The following is a 17,308-nucleotide window of genomic DNA, read 5'->3' as shown; positions in this document are numbered from 1 at the left end:
AATAAAGTGAGAGGGCGGTAGTGGGATGGCAATGAGATATTGCCTAAGGATAAGGGGGAGGGCGGGCAGGGGGGGGGAGGAGACTAAGAGAGGGGGACTGGGTGGGTGCGTCTAGGTTTGGTTGGTTTCAGGATAGACCTTTCTGAAAAGCCAAGTTTTGATGCCTTCCCCTCTCCTTTCCACCCCCTAAACCTAACCCACTTTTCCCTAATTTTTTTATTTTATTACTTACTGCTCCTCCAGAGCAGAAGCAAGTTACAGCAGGCACGTCCAGCCTCCATCCCACCCTGCCTCTCCCCACTCAGACCATGCCTCCCACTTGTGCGCATATTGGGACTTACGCACGTGGCCGGGCGCTTTTGAAAATGTGCGCGGGGCACGCAGGGCCCGGCGACACGCGTAAGTCCTGATTTTTACACTTGCGGCCCTTTGAAAGTTTGCCCGTTTATGAACATATTGTAAACGAAATGGATTCTGCTTTTTTCTTTTCAAAATTAGTGAAGGAGAAGTCTTCCGGAGGAGAATAACTATAAGAACACAAGGAATTCCATGCTGTGTCAGACTAAGGTCCATCACGCCCAGCATCCTGTCTCCAAGCTGCAAGTACCTGGCAGATCCCATAAAGTCGATCTAATTCTTGTTACTCACTCCCAGGAATAATAATAGCTTTCTTTTTATTTATAAGAGGAACAGGCAGTGTGATATATTATTAACATAAGCTGGTCAATGCAAAAAAACAAAACATACAAAGCCTCTCATAGCATATGACATAATGAAATTAACATCTCCCCTCAGACAAGATGCTCAATTGCTCTGTTAAGAAGAATGAAAAGTCCCATATGGACCCCAAATTTTGTCATATAATGAAGACTTATGTTGCAATGAATAAGTAAGTGTTTCAGTGATGGCAATTTCTTTAAGCTGTTTACACCAATGTGAAAGCAGTGGAATCGTTTTCCATAGGGTTGCTATGGTGAAGTGAGCTACCAGTACAATTTGATCGCACAAATTCCTTTGTGGCCTGTTAAGGTTATAGCCCCTAGTATCCGCCAGTATGCACCCTCAGTCCGTGAGCTGGATTAGTAATGCCAGATATTTCAATATTCCCCCCTGTATTTCCCTCCAAAATATGTGTGTGTAGGTGCATGACCCTCCTGGCCGCAGCCTTGATGAGGAAGGCGAGAAGCTGACAAAAAATAAAGGACATCTATATGACCTGTGAAGGAGCTTATACATCAACTCCACCTTGCGGCTACACAATGATATTTTAAATGCTCTTCATCATACACATCTCCAAGCTACATGGTCCAGGCCTAAACCTAAGGCAGAATTCCACTTATCAATCAAGGAAAGGGGAGTACCCCTCTTACTCTGTATGGCCCTGTAAAAAACCTGGACCACTCTCCTGGTCAAGCCTTCAACCATTAAGACCTTTTCCAAGGTGAAGGGTAGCCTCCTAGTCCAACCAGCATCTTCCAAGTGTAGAATAACTGTCACAATCCTGTCGCAGAGTGTCCTGGATACCATAATCCTGGAGCTGCCCATAATTGACTAATAAGTCCCAGTCTCCACCAGTCATTCATGTCTGCATTAAAGTTATGAACAGAAAGCCTAAAGTTGCAACTAAGCAAGTAAACTGGCGTCAGCATGCCCTCCGGAAAGTGCAAACTTTACGCACCGCAATGTGTGTGCTATGGCTGGGTTAGATCGTGCCACCTTCCGAACTCTAGCTGCAGTTGGAGGTAAGAAAAGCAGATTACCCAGATCTGTACCCTCGGTTATTCCACTCTCCAGGGACATCCAGGCTATAGAGGGATCCCAACCCAATCAATCTCACTGCCCAGTAGTACCCCTGGAGATTAGGAAGTGCCATGCCTCCCTCCTCCTTGGGATGGTATAGTGTTGCCAGCTTGATCCCTTCCATGTACATCTGATAAAGCTGCTATTAAGGACAGAACCCTCCCCTCCCAGGAAAGGAACATGGGTCATATTGAAATATATATAATAATCGTGACAATACATTCATTTTGAGTACCCATATCCTGCCTGCCCATGAAAGTAACATTTCATGCCAATTCACAAGATCTGCTTGTATCTTGGCAACCATGGAGGCATAACTAGATTTGTACATGTCCCCCCAAACGTGCAGAATAAAAATACTCAGGTAATGAAACCGACCTGGAGCCTGCTAGAAGGGTATCAGGGATTGGACCCCACCCCCACTCCCCCAGGGTCAAACATGAACATTTCCAATTAATTGATTATTTTTAAAATCGGAGGCCCTACCTTAAACTGACAAAACAGCAAGCGGTCTGGGAACTCTGTCAAAAATAAAAGAACATCATCCGCCTACAACAAAATCTTATATATTCTACCTGCAACTTTGATACTTTTTATCGACAGATCCTGTCGTATCTGTGCGCCAGATTGAAGAGAAGCGGGGATAGAGGGCAACCCCGTCTCCTTCCTCGTGCTTTCTTTAGTGTACCTGGCTAATAATGTGTTATGGCCTTTTCTCCAAACCTCCTTTAAACCCTGCTATGCTCGACACCTTGACCACGTCCTCTGGCAATTGATATAGTTTGATAGTGCGCTGGATGACAAAGTACTTTCTTTGATTTGTTGTGAGTTTCATGGAGGGTCTCCTTGTTATTGTGTTATTTGAAAGGGTAAACCATCTTCCTTTATTCACCCGTTCCAGCTCATTCGTGACTTTATAAACTTCTATCTTGTCCCTCTCAGCTGTCTGTTTTCCAAGCTGAAGAGCCCTCGCCTGTGTAGCCTCTCATCCTAGGGGAGCCGTTGTTCCATTCCCCGCTATCATTTCTGTTGCCTTCTTCTGCACTTTTACTAGTTCTGCTCTGTCTTTTTTGAGATGGGGCGACCAGAGCTGCACACAATACTGAAGGTATGCTTGCACCAAGGCTCGGTACAGAAGCAATATATTTTCTGTATTATTCTCCATTTCTAACATTCTGTTTGCATTTCTGACTGCTGCTACACAGAGCTGAGAAGTGTTATTCACAAGCACTCCAAGGTCCTTTTTCCTGGGTGGTGTCTCCCAGTACAGAACCAGCGTGGTGTACCTGTAGTTGGGATTATTTCTCCCTATGTGCATCACTTTGACCCTTTCTACATTAAATGGCATTTAACGTTACGGGCTTGAACTTTTTAGCATAGACCTGGATTTGGTTCATTTTCTTTCCTCTGCTGTCTCTTTTCTGTTTCATGTGCAAAGAGCCACTAGATGAATTCAAAATGTATTTTTCCTTCCAGGTGGAATCATGATCGCTATACAGGCAAAAGGGAGGTTGTCTGGACTTCTGCTCTGAGAAAATGAATTTTGGGCAGAGAGGGATAAATAAAAGCTGGGTTTCCAGATGGGTAAATGATGGCTGAAGACAGAGTCGAGGCTGCTAATGGAGGCAGTCTCTGCTTCCTGTGCACTCTAAATAAATATCTTTTTTTTTCAGATCCTTCCAATTAACTGTTTATGTCAAAACATACAGAATAGCATCCCCATATCTCATTTTGTGACATCAGATACTTACAAAGGCCTGATATCTGGCTGCTATTTGCCTAAACCTTTCGCTTTAAGCTAGGTTTCTGTGTTCGCGTTTATTCTTTTGCAAGTTACTTGTATATATGACCACTTCCCTGTAAAACGCTACTATGCCAAGTTCACGTTTTTATGTAAACCGATGTGTATGTCGGTATATAAACATCTTTAAATAAATAAATAAAGCTCCTGGGTGAATTACCGGTAAGTCTTTGGATCTTAAAGGCAAAATTCCTATAGTTTATTTCCACAGAAAATGGAAACCTGGGTAATATATTTGTTCTAAGTTATACAAGCAAACTGACTTGCAGGCTAATTTTAGCACGTTTCTGTTCTAATTTTGCCCGCCTGGAAATCGAGCTCAAAGAGCATAGAATCAGAAGCAGGAAGTTTCCTCAGCATTACTTGTACGAGGGAATCCTCTCTGTTGGAGGTATTTTGGCTCTTTTATTAAAAAAAGAAAGACAATATATGGTTCATGTTTGTTACATATCGGGTGTTGAGTGTGCCCTTGGGCCTCAGCCCGACCCCAGACGGATCCAGGACCAAACCGAGGGTTGACGGTGTATTCCAGCATGGTGTGACTATGGTCTTACCCTCTGCCAGGCCTGCAAGCTCCCAGCACCAACAACATGATGATGTTGGTAGGGGAACGGTCCTCTGACCGTTCCGAGCCCTTTCGGACCTGCCGCTTGGATCAGCATGGAGCAGCAGGCCGGCCTGAGGATGAGGGCAGACGGAAACCTTGACACGCAGACATGACACCAAGGTTGATGCAACGGCATCACAGACGAGGGTTGTTGAAGACATGACACCAAGGCTGATGCAAGGCACCAGGGACGAGACAAGGAACTTGACGAAGTCCAGACGAGACGAGAAGCTGGGTAGGAGGACATTGGCACTGTCTCTCAGGGCGCCCTACTCAGCCCACCTTCACGGGCAGACCCAATGGCTGGTCGCGGACCACCCAGTCCCACTGCGCACCCTACACAGCCCGAGGAGGCTGGTCACGGACCACGTGGAGAGCGGGATGAACGCAGGGAAGAATCCAGCCGAGGCAGAACTTCGACGATGGAGCCATATGTCATCCGGAGCTCCACAAAGGCTGGCAGGACAAGATGGCTCAAGAGCACAGGAACGAATTTCACCTGCAGGCCACTCCATGCTCAGGAAAGACGTCATCCGAGGGACCAAGGCCTGACAGGACCAGAAGGCTCAGGAGCGCTGAAGACACAGGAGCAGGACACCAAGGAACCAGGAACATAAGGAAGCGGGACATCCAAAGACGAGACACCAGGACACCTGGACGGGGACCTCATGCAATCAAGACATGACATGACATGAAGAAGAAACGATGAGGAGCTCCACGAAGAAGACCTGATGGAGCTCTGGCAGGCAGGAGCCTCCAGAATGAACTAACTCCGATGCAAGGCAAGGAACAATGGCAAGACCAGCCCTTTTATAGGGCTGCAGCAGGAAATAGTCACAAAGGTGGAGCCCATGGCATATCCGGCCGTGGGCCCTTTAAATTCTGCAGAGAGGCGTGGCCGCGAGCCTAGAGGCAGGAAACAGGAACTATGCAGGACCGTGGACAGCAGTCCTGCACCGACAACTGTGCGCAGGAAGCAGGGCTGGGCCTGGAGACAGGCCCTGATGACGGCAGCGGCTCCAGTCGCTGCAGGAAGCCCCGGGGGTGGCTCCAGCCGCTAATCCAGGCCGGGGCTTGCGGCCTCCGGCCACGAAGATCACGAAGACATCGGTGGCGGCTCCGTGCCGCGAAGATGACAGGAAGTCCGCGGCTCCGGCCGCGGTGAAGAGGAAACTCAATGAGCGGCTTCCGGGCTGCAGGGAAAATTGAGTCCGTGGCTCCAGCCGCACAAAAAGGCCCGACTTCGGCAGCGTCCGTGCCGCGTCGGGCAGCAGGAAGAGGGGAAGTTGAGTGCCTGCTCGTGGGGATTAGCTCCGCAGGCAGGGTTCCTAGCAATGTTTTGGTAATACTCAGCTGAGTGAGGACTTGTTTGCTGCACCAAAGGATTCATGTTTATGACAGGCTCTCCTTTTTTAAACCCGCCAAGTTTGGAAGTAACCCGATTTACAGGCTTGCACAACTGGCAGTGATTTACAGTTCCTGGAGGGCATCAAGACACTTCAGACAGCTTGAATTTTCCTCGTTGCTGAATCCAAAGTGCTCCAATAATGTTAAATCACTGGGTACTATACATTCCCAATGCATCAACCTTCCTAGCAATCACTTTCCATCTTTCCGTTAAAGTTGCTTCCTTGTTTACCACACGAGATTAAAGGATCAACCATCATAACAATAATCAAGATATAATGAACTAGTTTAGTGTGTCTTATAATATAATCAAAACCCCTTAACTGAACTTAGATAATGGCAAAATTTAATTTCATAAGTATAGATGTTACATTTTCAAACACACCACAGAAAATAAACAAGACTGAAATGTAGTCTGAAACTGCTGATTAACTCGTCCTTCTCCTGTCTCAGAGCCTGAAAATTTTCATAAAGTTGGTTGGGACCCACTATCATGAAGGCTATTTCTGCTGTTCCTGAGCAATAAGAACATAAAAGGTTGCCTTGCTAGGTCAGACCGAGGGTCTATCAAGCCCAGCATCCTGTTTCAACAGGGGCCAATCCAGGATATAAGTACCTGGCAAGTACCCAAACATTAAATAGATCCCTTGCTAGTGATGCCTGTAAAAAGCAGTGGCTATTCCCTAAGTCAACTTGATTAATAGAGGTTTATAGACGTCTCCCCCAGGAACTTACCCAAACCTTAACAGAGTTACACTGACTGCCGTAACCACATCATCTTGCAATGAATTCCAGAGCTTAACTGTGCATTCAGTGAAAACAAATTTTCTCTGATTTGTTTTAAATGTGCTACTTGCTAACTTCATGGAGTGCCCCCTAGTCCTTCTGTTATCTGAAAGAGTAAATAACCAATTCACATCTACCCGTTCTAGACCTCTCATGATTTTAAACACCTCTATCATATCCCCCCTCAGCCGTCTCTTCTCCAAGCTGAAAAGTCCTAACCTCTTTAGCCTTTCCTCATAGGGGAGCCGCTCCATGTCCTTTATCATTTTGGTCGTTCTTCTCTGTACCTTCTCCATCGCAGCTATATCTTTTTTGAGATGCGGCGACCAGAATTGTACAGTATTAAGGTGCGGTCTCACCATGGAGCGATACAGAGGCATTATGATATTTTCCATTTTATTCACCATTCCCTTTGTAATAAGTCATAACATTTTGTTTGCTTTTTTGACAGCCACAGCACACTGAGCTGACGATTTCAATGTATTATCCACTTAATTTGCCTAGATCTTTTTCTTGGGTGGTAGTTCCTAATATGGAACCTAACATCGTGTAACTACAGCAAGGGTTATTTTTCTCTATATGCATCACCTTGGACTTGACCACATTGAATTTGATCTAGCATTTGGACAACCAATCTTCCAGTCTTGCAAGGTCCTCCTGCAATTTAATACAAACTGCTTGTTATTTAACTCCTCTGAATAATTTTGTGTCATCTGCAAATTTGATAATCTCACTTGTCGTACCCCTTTCAAGATCATTTATAAATATTTTTAAAAACACCGGTCAACGTACAGATCCCTGAGGCACTCCACTGTTTACCTTATTCCACTGTGAAAACAGATCATTTAATCCTACTCTGTTTCTTTTTAACCAGTTTGCAAACCACAAAACGACATTGCCTCCTATCCCATGACTTTTTACTTTTCCTAGAAGCCTCTCATGAGGGACTTTGTCAAATGCATTCTGAAAATCCAAATACACCACATCTACCGGTTCACCTTTATCCACATGTTTATTAACTCCTTCAAAAAAGTGAAGCAGATTTGTTAGGCAGGACTTCCCTTGGGTAAATCCATGCTGTCTGTGTTCCATTAAACCATGTTTTTCTATATGCTCTACGATTTAGATCTTTACAAGTTTCCACAATTTTTCTCGGCACTGAAGTCAGGCTTAGTGGTCTCTAGTTTCCCAGATCATTTCTGGAACCCTTTTTAAATATTGCTTTATATTGGCCACCCTCCAGTCCTCAGGAGCAATGGATGTTTTTACTGATACGTTACAAATTACTAGTAACAGGTGTGAAATTTTATTTTTTAGTTTTTTCAGAACCCTGGGGTGCATACCATCCAGTCCATGTGAATTGCTAGTCTTCAGTCTGTTAATCTGATTTACTATATCTCCCAGGTTCACTGTGATTTGGTTCAGTTCATCTAAATCATCATCCCTGAAAACCATTTCCAGAATGGGTATAGCCCAGACATCCTTACTAGTAAGTATCAGAGCAAATAATTTAGTCTTTCTGCAATGGCCTTATCTTCCCTAAGAGCCCCTTTAACCCCTCAATCATCTAACGGTCTAACCGACTCCCTCACAGGTTTCTTGCTTCGGATATATTTTAAAAAGTTTTTATTATGAGTTTTGCTTCTTCAGTCAACTTCATTTCAAATTCTCTCTTCGCCTGTCTTATCAATGTTTACATTTAACTTGACAATGCTTATGCTTTTTCCTATTTTCTTCAGATGGATCCTTCTTCCCATTTTGAAGGAAGTTCTTTTGGCTAAAATTGCCTCTTTCACCTCACCTTTTAAGCATACTGGCAATCATATGGCCTTCCTTCCACCCTTCTTGATGCATGGAATACATCTGGATTGTGTTTCTAGGATGGCATTTTTTAACAGTGTCTATGCCTGTTGTACTCTCAAGCTTTGTAGATGCACCTTTCAGTTTTTTCTATTTTGCTCATCTTATCAAAGTTTCCCTTATGAAAGTTTAGTGCTAGTTATTGGCCCCTTTCCAGTCATTAATTCAAATTTGTTCATGAATTATTCTTCTCTGTCCCATCCTGACAGCTGTCCAATATCCCCCACCTTCCCAAAAATGCAATCAAGCATCACATTCCTCTAGTTCCAATATACTTTCTATGCAAAACTCTGGTACCAGTATCTCTATGAGTTTTGGAAGTTTGAACTAATCTCCTAACCATTGTCCATGATGTCAAAAATAAGCTTCCTAATTTAAATTTAAAAAATGGCAGACTGCAATGCTTGCTACTGGAGTCAGCACTGAAACACTGTCTCCTACGCACTCCTACACCTCTTCACACTTATCTCCTAAACCCTTTTTCATTTTCCAGTTTTGGACAGTGTTTACCTGCAGCCTCACACATTTCTGGTCATTATGGGAAAGAACTCGTAAGTTACTGATGTTATGAAGCTCTTCCTCACAGCTTGCACATAGCTTTCCATTTGTTTCTGTCCTCTTACTACTCTTGTCTCACTCATAAGCCGAGAGAACCACTTCAGCCATCAAGTACTACCATAGGAATGATTCCTGGATCTTTTCCCCCTGGGAACACTACCTCTATGTACTCTTAGTCCTCAATTTGAAATGTGTTTTTTTCTACCTTCTCCCCCACTTGCATGGCCAGAAACATGGCTGGAGGGGAGCGTCTGCTGAGGTCAGCCCTCTGCACCCTGCCACAGTAGCAGCAGTTGCCCTCCCTGCTGCCCTCGTAGCTTGCATTATGCCCAGGTCCGACTTAACACCAGTGCACAGGGAATCTGCAGCCAGAGCACGAGGCCACTCTCCCCTGCCCTAAAACGAGCGCTTTCAAATAATGCTCCTTTTTATTTAAGTCACATCCAAAGATTTGCATACAAACGTCTTGACATTTCACATTGGTATTGCTGCAATCCTTTATAATGCCAGCACTGAGTGTAATCAATCCACGTGCACGATGGAAGCAAAACAGCGTAGGAGAAAGGGAAGAATGAGAGGGAGAAGGGGGAGGAATGAGAGCAGCAGCCTTTGGCAGCGCAATTATTTCACATCTGATGAAATGTTTCCTGTTCCATATTTATAATTGGGCCAGGAAAGACCATATGTCATTAACTTTTTTGAGCTTCCTGCTTTGGTATATGAATCGTTGATATGTTGAAACCTGTTATCATTTACAAAGAGTCAATATATACATTTTGTGCTCAATAAACGGATAAAGTGCAATCTTCAGCTGCGCACATCTGAACTTTTAGGGGTGAATTTTCAAAGCCTTAAGCGAGGGCTGTGTGTGAGTCTGGGTGTGTGCGTTTGTGCGTCCGTGTATAAAAGCAGCATGTACATGGATACGTAGCCTCTGTGCAGGGTAAGTGAATTTTCCGAAGGGCGTATGTACATTTTGTTGCTGCTGCGTGGAAAAGTCTATGCGTATATAGAGGACGTTTCAAGGGCGTTCTGGGGTGGGGTTTGGAAGTACATACACATTTACATGATCAAATCTGCGTGCATGCTTTTACATCTGCTAATCAAGGTGCACAGATTAAATCTGACTTCTCTGCTGTCAGCAGCTTTTGGATGAGGGGTCTAGAGCAGGTGCAAGAAGGTGTGGAAGTCCTGACATACTGGTGCACACGCATTTTCAAAAGCAAGATGCGTACATACACCAGTCAACTTTACAAAGTACCTGCCTCCATGCATAAACTGAGGGTTATTATGTGCACGTTACAATTATTTATCCATAAAATATATGCCTATATAGGCAGATCTCCGCATTAAAAAATGAGCATTTACTGGAATATACGACCGTAGTTTCAGGGAGATGAGATGCGATATTTCTAAGCCATACAGAGGCGCACCTATTTATGAGTTATGCTATGGAAAATGCCCCTCCCTGTATCGTACTGTGAGGTATCCTGCAGAATATTCCTTTCCCATGCATGACATTCTTTGGGCTGCTTGCCTTCGTGAAACATGTGCAATTAATTTCCCTGCCCTTGGCATCACCAGCATCCTTGGTCCATTACCATGTCTAATCTCTGTACTTTGTCAGGGGTCAAGTATCGCCCGTTAATTATTTTAAATGGTGTAAATACCATTCCTACTTCTCCAGCATCTGTTGCTTGCACCAAGAATGCATTGTCTCCCATTGGCTTTGTACAAAGGGATTTGAAGCCGATATTAAATTACCCCTCCCCTCCACCCAAGAAAAGGTTTTGATGCTCCAACTTAAATATGACCGCTAGAGCAGGCATTGTTTCAATGTATTGCCCTTTCTCTTCTGCTTTATGGAACGAAAGGCTGGACTGGCTAAAACAGTCCTCATGTGCGGAGAAGTCTGGGACATAAGTAGAAGAAGAAGAAGGGCAGCAGCAGAGCTGAGTGAGACTGATTATATAAACAGAACGGCAAACTGAGAAAAGAAACACAGAAAACTTCTGGGGGAGAAATTAAAAAACAATTTAACCCTGTTTATGTTTTTGAAGGGGTTAATAACATGTGGATAAAGGTGAACCGGTAGATGTGGTGTATTTGGATTTTCAGAAGGCGTTTGACAAAGTCCCTCATGAGAGGCTTCTAAAAAAACTAAAAAGTCATGGGATAGGAGGTGATGTCCTTTCGTGGATTACAAACTGGTTAAAAGACAGGAAACAGAGAGTAGGATTAAATGGTCAATTTTCTCAGTTGAAAACGGTAAACAGTGGAGTGCCTCAGGGATCTGTACTTGGACCGGTGCTTTTCAATATATTTATAAATGATCTGGAAAGGTATATGACAAGTGTGATAATTAAATTTGCAGATGACACAAAATTGTTCAGAGTAGTTAAATCACAAGCAGATTGTGATAAATTGCAGGAGGACCTTGTGAGACTGGAAAATTGGGAAATGGCAGACGAAATTTAATGTGGAAATTTAATGTGCAAGGTGTTGCATATAGGGAAAAATAATCCATGCTGTAGTTACACGATGTTACGTTCCATATTAGGAGCTACCACCGAAGAAAGAGATCTGGGCATCATAGTGGATAACACATTGAAATCGTCGGCTCAGTGTGCTGCGGCAGTCAAAAAAGCAAACAGAATGCTGGGAATTATTAGGAAGGGAATGGTGAATAAAACGGAAAATGTCATAATGCCTCTGTATCGCGCCCCATGGTGAGACCGCACCTTGAATACTGTGTGCAATTCTGGTAGCCGCATCTCAAAAAAGATATAATTGCGATGGAGAAGGTACAGAGAAGGGCTACCAAAATGATAAGGGGAATGGAACAGCTCCCCTATGAGGAAAGACTAAAGAGGTTAGGACTTTTCAGCTTGGAGAAGAGACGACTGAGGGGGGATATGATAGAGATGTTTAAAATCATGAGAGGTCTAGAACGGGTAGATGTGAATTGGTTATTTACTCTTTCAGATAACAGAAGGACTAGGGGTGCCCCATGATTTAGCAAGTAGAACATTTAAAACTAATCAAGTGCAGTCCTGCACTTGATTCAGCATCCACTGCTGCTGGTGCTGCTGCCTCTGCTAACATCCGAGATTTTTCATTGTGTCTGCCTTCACTGCCTGCACCCCTCCCAGCCCTGGATGAAATGCCGCACTGCTTCCCCTCTCAGCTGCTGACTCCGCCCACCTACTGATGTCATCAAGGGCGCCGAGGGGGCCATAAGCGCCAGCGTGAGGCCGAAGGTGCCGCACGCCTGGTGTTGCTCACCGAAGCAGCGTGACAAAGGGGACTGCCTCTTTGTGAGATCCCTTCTGCAATTGAAAAACTGTTCAAGTTATTTACTATTTGTTTATTTTAACCTATATACAATAGCTTTTATTCCCAGCTCTCAAATTCCAGCATGCCTCAACCAAGGAAGATATCAACCTTCAGAAGTCTATCAAAAGAAGAATCAACAAAAAAAAAAGTAAAGTAAGATCTTCTCTCAGCCGTACCCTTATTCCTATTCCATATAATAATGTTACATTGCTTACCAATTGTTTCTTTTTAACTGTTTTATTAGTTAATGCTCAATCATTATCTAAAAAAATACCTATAATCTCTGATATGCTTGAAGATGGTAAACCTGACTTTTTTGCTATAACAGAAACCTGGTTAAAGAAACGGACACTGTTTTAATCAATCAAATGAACTAATTCGAACTACACAATCTTTCAGTTCCTAGACCACAATGCTCATAGCCTAAAAAGACTTTTACTTAAAAGCAATACCAACAGACATTACTCAGCCTTATGAAATGTCCTTATTTGAAGCATAAGATTTACAGATTTGTCTTCTTTATTGCCCACCCGGACTCTTAGACCATAATTCTTCACCTATCATTGAATTCTTAGTTGGTAACTTGGATCCCGATAAGCCTTCAATAGTCTTTGGAGATTTCAACCTACACAATGACACCAATCTATGCTCTTCCACATGTGATATCCTAAGCCTTATTGATTCCCTTTCAGCTCTTGGCTTAGAAAAAATCATATCCAGACCAACCCATAAAGCTGGTCATACTCTCGACCTGATTTTTATTAATTCCATATCACACAAGTTCCTTGGTCTGATCACTTCTTGAGTCAATCTTCCAGTTCATTTAAAACTGACATAGCTCCCAAAAAATCTCAATCGGAATCCTTTACATACCATTTACCATTCGAGACTGAACAGTTAGATGACAAAATGCAAAAATACACTGATAAAATTAAACTTTGTGACAGTGAACAAGCCACCAAATCCTGGCTTGAGATGACTAGTTCAATTACTGATGATATAAACCTGTTTACGCATGAAAACTATAAAGCATCCCAAACGACACAATCCTTGGTATAATACCAAAATATGGAATGCGAAACGTGGAATTAAGAAAAAAAGAGAAAACATGGAGAAGAAACAAATCAAACAGCTACCTTGGGTCCTACAGAACTTATTTAAGCTATTAGAAAACATTAATTAATGAGACAAAGAAAGAATTTTATTCCAATAAAATACACATTTAACCACTATCCAAAAGGTGTTATTCTTCATTGTACAAACCTTACAAAGAATTCTTCTGAGAAAATACAACCCTCCCTGAGGATAGATGTAAAGAAACTGCACACTTTTTTAAAGATAAATACTTAATTTAGTTACTTGAATTAACAATACAGAGAATCAATCTATCAGTATGAATCCCAGAGAAACAACTAAATGGATAGACTATGAACTCACTTCCGCACTTGTAGTAGAAACCTTAATAAAACAATTGAACCCAGCAACCCATCCACTAGATAGTATTCCTATTAAAACATTGAAATCTATTGTCCATACAATCTCCGATCCAGTGTCAGATATAATTAAGCTGCTACTTACTGAAGGTCACTTTCCTGATCCACTCAAAACTGCCATAATTAAACCTATCCTTAAGAAAAATAACCTGGACTGTTCAGTGCTCAATAATTTCCGACCTATATCTAATCTATCTTTCTTAGCTAAACTTTGAAAAAGTAGTTCAGAAACAACTAACTGAACATTTAGAAAAAACAATATCCTAAACCCATCTCAGTTCGGCTTTCGTAAGCATTTAATACAAAAACACTGAAACTCGCATTAACAGATACCGTTCTGAAAGGATTTGACAACGGACAGAACTACATACTGATTCTACTCGACCTAGCAGCAGCATTTGACACAGTCAATCACTCCATTATGCTTGACAGGTTAGCTGATATTGGACTTTCAAATACAACTCTATAATGGTTCATTTCTTATCTTCCAACGGACATTTTGAAGTAAAAATTAAAAATTCCACCTCGGACAAAATAACCCTTCACACTGGAGTACCACAAGGATCAGCACTCTCCGCCACTTTATTCAATATTTACATGCTTCCCCTTTGCCACCTTCTTTCTAGACTCAGACTCAAATCCTCATTCCAATCCAAAAATCTCTTGAATCCACCTATAAAATTACAGCAATGTATTTAACCGTCATTAAACAGTTATTATCCCACATGAAACTTATACTAAACTTTGACAAAACTGAAATCATTTTATTAGATAGAAGACCCACTTTCGACAATTCACCTTCTTTTTAGAAAGCCATTCTACTACACTAACTCCAGTATCCCATACTCGTGGCTTAGGGGTGATCATTGATTTATTTTATTTATTTATTTATTTAAAACTTTTCTATACCGACGTATAGTAGAGCACTATCACAACGGTTTACAATTAGGCACAAATATGTGATTTCTAAGTTATCCAAAGGGTGCCATTATTATACGGTTACATAGTTCAATATGTGAACTTAGGGCCTCATTTTCTAAAGTATCACAAGCGTGCAATACTTTAGGGAATGAGGGGCGGGAGGCCGAAATGGGGGGCGGGCCTGCACTAGCCGGCAGCGATTGCACCATCATGGTGCGATCACTGCTGGTTTCGCACCCAATAGCGCCACCATAGAAGGTGTAGCTATTGCGCGCGAACTCGGACGCGAAAAGGGCCTTACCTTTTCGTCGTCCGCGGCGTCTTCGTGATGAGTCGGTGACGCCCCGACTCATCCTCTTCCGGGGCCGACTCTGTCCCCATTTTGGTATCGCGTGCGATCCGGATGGAAAATGAGGCCCTTAATCTAAAAAAATACATCTCCGCCAAAATTCAAACTTTAAAATGATTAAAACCATGCTTAACCCTTCTGACTTCAGAATGGTACTTTGATAACATCGATTACTGTAATTCACTCCTACTTGGCTTACCAACTTCAACTATACGTCCACTACAAATTTTACAGAACACTGCAGCCAGAATTCTAACAGGAACCAAGAAACATGACCATATAACTCAGATCCTAATATCATTACATTGGTTACCGGTTAAGTATCGAATTGTATATAAAATCTTATGCATTCTATACAAAATTATATACGGTGAATAAACCTACTGGCTCAACGCCTCCATTCGACTTCACGCTCCTCAACACCATCTCTGTTCTGCTAATAAAGATCTTCTAAGTATTTCCTCTGTGCAATCAGCCCATCTCTGCCAAATAAGAGGTCGTGCATGTGCATTGTCATTGTCAGGACCCAAAATCTGGAATTCCCTCCCAATAGAGACACGGCTACAACCAGACTTAAAAACATTCAGAAAGGAGGCAAAAACATGGTTATTTATGAAGGCCTATCAGGATCCAACATAATTCTTTACCAAATTTCCATTATAAACCTTCATGATACGGTCATATTATTTTTACTTGATATCTACCATAATATTTAATCATCTTCTGTGAGAATGTTGTCTTTTATTTATTATATACATTTTTGTTATGATTATATTATTGTGCAACTTTTATTTGATGCCACCTGCTTCTATTATTTTATCCTCTTTGATTTTATGTTATTATTTTATCATCTAATTGCATTTGTATTTTTTTAATATTTCCTATTTTAGCTTATAAAAATTTGTATACTGTTGTGATGGTCTTCGAACAACAGTATATAAAATTATTAAATAAAATAAAATAAATAAATAATTCTTTTTCACTCAATGCACAATTAAGCTCTGGAATTTGTTGCCAGAGGATGTGGTTAGTGCATTTAGTGTAGCTGGGTTTAAAAAAGGTTTGAATAAGTACTTACCGGACCCGACCCAAGCTAAGCCATCCCAACTGCAAAAAATGCATCGTAAAAATATTTTAGAAAATGTTTTGTTGAAAGCTTAAGATTGTTATAAAGATACTTTCATTTAAAGTTTCTGTTTTTTCAGAAATAACAGTGGACCTACGGTTTCCAGCAAGTCGTTATAGTAATTTTTTGCAATTCCAATAGAAGTACTATTGAAGAAGTATTGTCTACCGTCCCGTGTGTAAGACGCATGGGAGTGTGGGATGGGAGAGTCAAAAAGCGTATGTCTCTGAAGCAGCAGTGTTGCGAAACGCACCCGGACTACTGACTCCGAAGGGAAGTTATACCTTTCATATCTTTTACAAAAAGTTTTAAAAAGTCAAAATTTGCATGTTTGGATGTTGGACTCATTTGGACCGATGATTAAAGATTACCCGATAAAGTACAAAACACACAAGTTCTAACTTGGAAGCACAGCGGGTGGTATGATGGTCCCTAACTTCAAAAAAATTTCTTTGAAATAATATACAGCAATATATAGTATCGCAGCATTTCAAATAAGAAAAATATTTTGAACCACGTTGTTTGTTTTGATGTTACATTGATCGTGGTGTCTTTGAATTAAGAGATATTGTTTACATTTGGTGATCATGCAACATCTGCAACAGAGTGGACCCGCCGGAAGGAGTGGAGAGAATGAGACAGGATTTAAGGAAACTGGAAGAGTGGTCGAAGATATGGCAGCTGAGATTCAATGCCAAGAAGTGCAAAGTCATGCATATGGGGAGTGGAAATCCGAATGAACTGTACTCGATGGGGGGGGGGGGGGGGGGGGGGGGAAGGCTGACGTGCACGGAGCAGGAGAGAGACCTTGGGGTTATAGTGTCTAATGATATGAAGTCTGCGAAACAATGCGACAAGGCGATAGCAAAAGCCAGAAGAATGCTGGGCTGCATAGAGAGAGGAATATCGAGTAAGAAAAGGGAAGTGATTATCCCCTTGTACAAGTCCTTGGTGAGGCCTCACCTGGAGTACTGTGTTCAGTTCTGGAGACCGCATCTACAAAAAGACAAAGACAAGATGGAGGCGGTACAGAGAAGGGCGACCAGAAAGGTGGAGGATCTTCATAGGATGACGTACGAGGAGAGATTGAAGAATCTAAATATGTACACCCTGGAGGAGAGGAGGAGCAGAGGTGATATGATACAGACTTTCAGATACTTGAAAAACTTTAACGATCCAAAGACAACGACAAACCTTTTCCGTCAGAAAAAAATCAGCAGAACCAGAGGTCACGAGCTGAGGCTCCAGGGAGGAAGATTCAGAA

At 42.2% G+C, this 17,308-nt stretch overlaps 1 protein-coding gene across 1 annotated transcript in view; it reads right to left on the bottom strand.

Annotated features, from left to right (window-relative positions):
• The window catches only part of SEC24D (SEC24 homolog D, COPII coat complex component), a 337,918-nt gene that overhangs the window by 263,432 nt on the left and 57,178 nt on the right, over positions 1-17,308 (bottom strand). The window lies entirely within an intron of this gene.

This window comes from Rhinatrema bivittatum, chromosome 1, assembly GCF_901001135.1.
Source record: "Rhinatrema bivittatum chromosome 1, aRhiBiv1.1, whole genome shotgun sequence".
Lineage (NCBI taxonomy): Eukaryota > Metazoa > Chordata > Amphibia > Gymnophiona > Rhinatrematidae > Rhinatrema > Rhinatrema bivittatum.
Note: the sequence above shows the minus strand (reverse complement) of the source record. Positions and strands in the feature narration are given on the sequence as shown.